General features: G+C 45.2%; 1 protein-coding gene across 2 annotated transcripts in view; it reads left to right on the top strand.

Moving 5' to 3' along the window:
- Positions 1 to 5,105: 5,105 nt before the first annotated feature.
- Positions 5,106 to 6,000, top strand: part of GNG2 (G protein subunit gamma 2) — a 140,045-nt gene continuing 139,150 nt past the window's right edge. Inside the window, exon 1 of one of the 2 annotated variants that reach the window (XM_060096218.1) lies at positions 5,106 to 5,290. The gene's annotated coding sequence lies outside the window, so the exon portion shown is untranslated. The remainder of the gene's footprint in view (positions 5,291 to 6,000) is intronic. The other variant, XM_060096217.1, reaches the window with a different exon arrangement.

Below are 6,000 nucleotides of genomic sequence, written 5' to 3'. Positions count from 1 at the left end.
ACTTCTATTCCTTTTAGTTGATCCAAGAAATGCCTGGAATTCTGGATTTTCTGTGATAAGATAACAGCTCAATGATTCATTTATTTATTCCTTTTTAAAAAAATTTATTAAATTTTATTTTTGGCTGTGTTGGGTCTTTGTTACTGCACGGGCTTTCTCTAGTTGCGGTGAGCGGGGGCTTCTCTTCGTTGCGGTGCATGGGCTTTTCATTGAGGTGGCTTCTCTTGTTGCAGAGCACGGGCCCTAGGCACATGGGCTTCAGTAGTTGTGTCACGTGGGCTTCAGTAGTCGTGGCACACGAGCTCTAGAGCGCAGGCTCGGTAGTTGTGGAGCACAGGCTTAGTTGCTCCATGGCATGTGGGATGTTCCCGGACCAGGGCTCGAACCCATGTCCCTTGCATTGGCAGGTGGATTCTTAACCACTGTGCCACCAGGAAAGCCTCCATTTATTTATTCTCAATGACTATTTGGCACAACAATTAAGCAAGCCATTAAATGTATCATTCATGCATATGAGTGGACAGGATTTATTAATATACGAATTTACCTTCTTATTCTCATTTCATCATTCCGTCTCCAGCGCAGCCCACACATGCCCTCAAGGAGCCGCAGTGCTGGTTGGTGGCTGGCTCCTTCCGGAGACAATAGAATAAGGAAGGGGAGAGGGAGACCCATACTCCATACTGAGACGTGGGCAGAAAAGCAGGGAGGGCTTAGCCAGAGAAGGCAAGTCAATCAAAACAGTAAAGAAATAGCTGAGCAAGGCAAGGGGGGAGGACAGAGGGAGGAACAGTATTTAACAAGATTAGAGGAAGAGTCTGGGGATTTGGCATGAGAGGCTCTGGGACAGCTGTGAGGTGGCAAAAACCAGAGAATTCAGGAGGGAATGTGAAAAGGGTTTCTGGCTTATTAATTAGTCTCTGGCTTATAAATTAGTTTCTGGCTTATAAATTAGTCTCTGGCTTATAAATTAGTGTACTTTAAGTCTCCTTGCATCTGGAAATGCAAGTAAAGAATAGCTTTCTTTCCTTTTTTTTTCTGTTTCGTTTAAAAATTTATTTTCTAAATAACTTTTTGTTGCCAGACTGTGCTTCTTTATAAGCAATTCACTGCAGAAATGAAACCAGGAGTTGCCCCAGGATTGTTTAGGGTTACCTAGAGAACAAATATTCAGAATTTGGTATGTATGTACCATGGCTTTCTGCAGATGATTTGAAAAAAAAAAAAAAAATAGAGGGATCATTGTTCCTTACCCCATGACCAACTTCTCATATCAGAAATTTCCTTTTTTCCCCTTCCCCAGGCACCCAAAGGAAAACAACAGCAGTTTTGGAATTTCTGCCAATGATGCTTTTTCATTACACAAACTTCTGTTAAGCGCCTGCTATGTGACAAGTAAAGATGAATGGAACCTGGCCCTAGCCTTAAGGGCTGACACTGATGAGTGAGGTGGACATATTAACAACTTGTTAAAACACTGCAGTTAGTGCCTCTATGGAGACAGAGGCAAGGCACTGTGCACTCATGGGGCAAGGAAGACTCGCCTCTGTTTCCGTGGTCAGGGGAGGTTTTTGAGAGAAGCTGGGTCTGAAGGGATAAGTGGGGGTCACCAGCAGAAAAATGGAGGAAAGAATAAGGGTGTTTCTGGCAAAAGGAAGAGCATATGCCAAGATGCAGAGGAGAAAAGAGCATGGCCCCAGGAGAAACCATGAAGGTGGGTGTAGAACGGGTGGATGTAGGGTTGCAACAGGTTAGCTAAGAAGTTTAGGATGTAGGTGGGTGGTGTTACAGAAGGCCTTGCATGCCATGCAGAGGAATTAAGACTTGTATCCTGCAAGCAATGAGGAAGGGAGATTCTGAAAAATTATAGCAGAGCAGTGACTTGCTCACCTCTTCATTTTAGAGATGGACTTCTAGTGGGCATAGCTTAGAAGAGAGACTGAGGTAGGAGGACAAAGTAGAAAGTATTGCAGTCATCTAGGGAAAACCAAAATATTGTTGGAATAAGACCATGGCCACGGTAATGGAGAGGAAGAGTTTGGTGGAAGAGCTAATTTCATGGCGGGTATGAAGGATGAGGAACTTTAAATCAGACATGGGGTAACAAAGGCAGATGATTCTGATATTATTCTTATATTCCTGCTCTAGGCAACTGGTTTGTTGTATTCCTCACTCAATAAAATTCAGAATACAGAAAGGAGAGCAAGCTTTGGATATGTCAATATGTATAATTTGGGGACTGTTGATATCAAAGAACTCCAAGGAACATCCAGCTAGAATGCTCAATAACGCAGGAGAGATAACAGACCCAAATGATGGCTTCCCTATTACCATCGACCTCCTCTGCCAGGTACATGTAAGAAGTACAGGTATCAATGCCTACAAACAGCACCACTGATGACTGTTGAAGCATTTTACAGGCTTCTGTTTTATGTATAGACTCATGTTTAGTTACTGATGGCATGAATGGTTCATGGTGAGATGTAATTATATCTCCTAAGAAATGGACACTTTAAAATCTAGCTTTTAGCTTTGAAGAGAGGTTGGTTGATACTTCCCAGCAATGGGCAGGTTAACCTACTGAGAGTTTTATAAGGGCCAGAGATGGAAGAACAGATCAGAAGGCAGCAGGCCAAATTCCTAGAGATTTTAGTGTCTGAAAGAGATTTCCCTATGTAGACATAAAGATAAGTACCAGCCACTCTCTGATGGTTGAGGGAGAGAGAAGGGAGGGAGAGAGGATTTAAACAACAGAAAGGACCTGTTTGAATCCAGAGTTCATGCCAGAATCTGCCACTAGTTTAAAATTAACCAAAGATTTGTTTCCAAAATCTTTCCAACCATTCATAATTGTGCTTCTCATTTTTCTTAGACTTGATATCATATATATTTAAATTTTCATTTAAAAACTTCCAGTAACCTTTGGCACCAAGATTCCTGATTTGGAGGTAATCCATGTCTGATCTTCATTGGGTTGTAGGAGGTTGTGGGAATGTTATCCAATCCTCTTTCACGACTACAATTCTATTTACTGGTGGTTCAAAAGTAGTTCCTCATTTTAAATCTTGAATCAATCCACTTTGTAATTTTTTGATGTTAGTGAGTTAACATCAGGGTCCTTTTTTTAAAAAATTTATTTTATTTATTTATTTTTGTCTGCGTTGGGTCTTTGCTGTGCGCGGGCTTTCTCTAGTTGTGGTGAGCGGGGGCTACTCTTGGTTACGGTGCACAGGCTTCTCATTGCGGTGGCTTCTCTCGTTGCGGAGCACGGGCTCTAGGCGTGCAGGCTTCAGTAGTTGTGGCATGCGGGCTCAGTAGTTGTGGCTCATGGGCTCTAGAGTGCAGACTCAGTAGTTGTGGCGCACTGGCTTAGTTGCTCCACGGCATGTGGGATCTTCCCAGGCCAGGGCTCGAACCCATGTCCCCTGCATTGGCAGGCAGATTCCTAACCACTGCGCCACCAGGGAAGCCCCCAGGGTCCTTTTTGACAAAAGATTTCTAGGAAGAAATAAGCAAACTCTGTTTATGGAACATCAAATCGAAACAAGGAGTATCCTAGGGACTGTCTCAGAACATTCCATAGAAATTAAATTCTGTACCTTCCAGGTTAATGTGATGTAGTCCTCAAGGTGGGTTAGGAAGGCTCACCTGATGACTTCCCTGATTATAGAGTTATCCTGCATCCGCCTTAGATTTCCAACATTTCTTGTTAGTTTACTTGCTGGAGGGGTAAGGCAAGCCTGGATTAAAAAACAGAGCTGGGAATTAACCGTTGCCCAGGAAGATTAGCTTTCCAGGCACTGATTCTTGAGGAGAGGTTTCTTAATGGTGTTGCCTGGTCACTAGAAGGATTCCCCCGAGACCCACCCTCAGCCTGGGTTTAATCTGTAGCTTCCCCAAAGCACCTTGTGTTCATAGTGGGGAAGAATGACTCAGGCTGAATAAATTCAGAGTCCCGAGAGCATTGAGGTTTAGTGGTGAATATCCTACTGTGGGGAATCGGGAAACCAAGTATTGGTCCTGGTTTGGCTGCTGACTGCCAAAGTCACTCACCATCTCTGAGCATCCATGTCCTCTAAAAATAATAGGAGCTAATATGTATTGAACGAATCCTATGTTTCAGGAATGATTATTATCATTTTGTGCACCATTTCATTTAATCCTCAGATTTCTGCTATGGGGTATGACTATAATCACCTCCATTTTGCAGATGAGGAAATAGAGGCATGTAGAAGTTATTTTGCCCAAGTTCATAAATCAGTAAAGACCGCTTGGACTCAAATACTGGTGGGCAGATTGGCCTGCAGTCTCTACCCTTATTCCTAACACTGCACCACCCCCTAAAGTGAAGGGAAAGGACAAGAGGATGACGAGGGTTCTTTTAGCCCTGCTAGTGTGGGGTGGAGAGGAAGAGGGCTCTGTTTCTGGGGTGAGAAGATCCAGCGTTCAGCTCTACCTTGCTACTCCCCACCACTGAGAATCTTTCAGGGAATATGTCTTCATTATTAGGCCACGGGTAGCATTGCAGGACTTGGTTTAGCTCCTATGCCCCACAAGAATACTTATCAGGGCCATTCTTTTCTGAGCACGTGGATTAAGCGAGATCTCAGTGGTAGTGGAACCTTGGAGAAATGAAGCATCGGGAATGCTGGCCACAGAGAAAAATGCTGCAGCAAGAAGCTGCAAGCGCCCAGCTCGCTGCCTTGATAGGGACCACAGTAAATCAGGAGGTGCCATGGAGGCTGGTGCTGGATCTCAGGGGCAGAACCTGGCCAGGGGCTGTGGACCCCCCAAAACAACAGCAGCAGCAACAACAACAGACCAAGTTCAGGCTGAGAAGGCAGACTCTGTGGGGAAGGGGGCCGAGAGAATGAGGGAATAAGGGGAAGGAAGGAACACACGGCCCCAGAGGGTCTTGGAACAAAGGGGAAAAGGGGATTGTAGTCACATTGGTGTCAGTAGCCCAAGAGAAGAGGAAAGGGCTCCCGTGAGCCCTGAAATGGAAGGAGAGGGAAAGCAGTAAGCAGCTCACAGCTAGCAAGAGGAGGAAGTGGGAGATGCACTGCTTCCTGTAGAAAGACCGATGACTGAAGACAAAGCTGGGTGGGGACTAGTCCCTGGGCTGCAGGAGCTGCTGCTACACATACACACAGCGGCTGCCGCGCCGTGGGCAGCTCCTACTACTGCGGGGCTGGGCTGGGCTGGGCGGGCTGCGCCGGAGCTCGCCTGCACACAGCGGCTCGGAGGGAGGAGGAAAGCCACTCGTCTCGGACCAGCCTCGGGAGCCAAGGTAAAGGAAACACTTTTCGTGTTGCTCCTCGCTAAGTGAGAAAAATGCCCCTCGCCTGCGGTTGTAAGGGCAGATTTCGAGGGGGAAGAAAGACACATTGTTCCGGGGATGGGGGGAAATGGTCAGGATGGGTTGTGTTAGCATGGATTTTGAGAAGGACCAAATTCGTGACACCTTGATTTGAAAAAAATAATCCTCATTAGTGCTTAGCTTCGGTGACTCATCAGGAAAACACGCTAAATGTTAAGAAGCTGTTTGCATAGTTCTCTTGGAAGGAAAGCAGAGCCCAGTTGAAATCAATTGGGGCTGTGAAGCTGTGGGCTGATCATCTGAACGTTGCAGTCTTGTTTGAGGGGTGTAAAATGTTAATTGCATTATCTTTCTTACACATTGCACTAGGGTAGCTTCTATCTTGCAGCATAAGGACTGTGATTTGGCTTTTTGTTTGTTTGTTTGTTTGGGGGGTTAAATCCTTTTGTACTCAGAATTTGCCAACAAAGGCTGGAATTGCGTATGTGAGGGGCAGTATTTACCATTTAAAAAAAAAAAGGTGTCTTCCTGCCTCTGCCCTGTGCAGCTGCTTTCAGGATAACCTCAGAAACAGCTATCATTTACCAGTGGGTCTTATCCTAAAGTTGCATTCTTTCTCAAAAGAGTGTGGCGGGTTTAACTTGTCTAGACTCGGATACCAGTGTATATATGGGTTTTAT

This window comes from Mesoplodon densirostris, chromosome 4 (genome assembly GCF_025265405.1).
Source record: "Mesoplodon densirostris isolate mMesDen1 chromosome 4, mMesDen1 primary haplotype, whole genome shotgun sequence".
Classification (NCBI taxonomy): domain Eukaryota; kingdom Metazoa; phylum Chordata; class Mammalia; order Artiodactyla; family Ziphiidae; genus Mesoplodon; species Mesoplodon densirostris.
The sequence above is the reverse complement of the archived record's forward strand: the minus strand, read 5'-3'. Positions and strand labels throughout refer to the sequence as shown.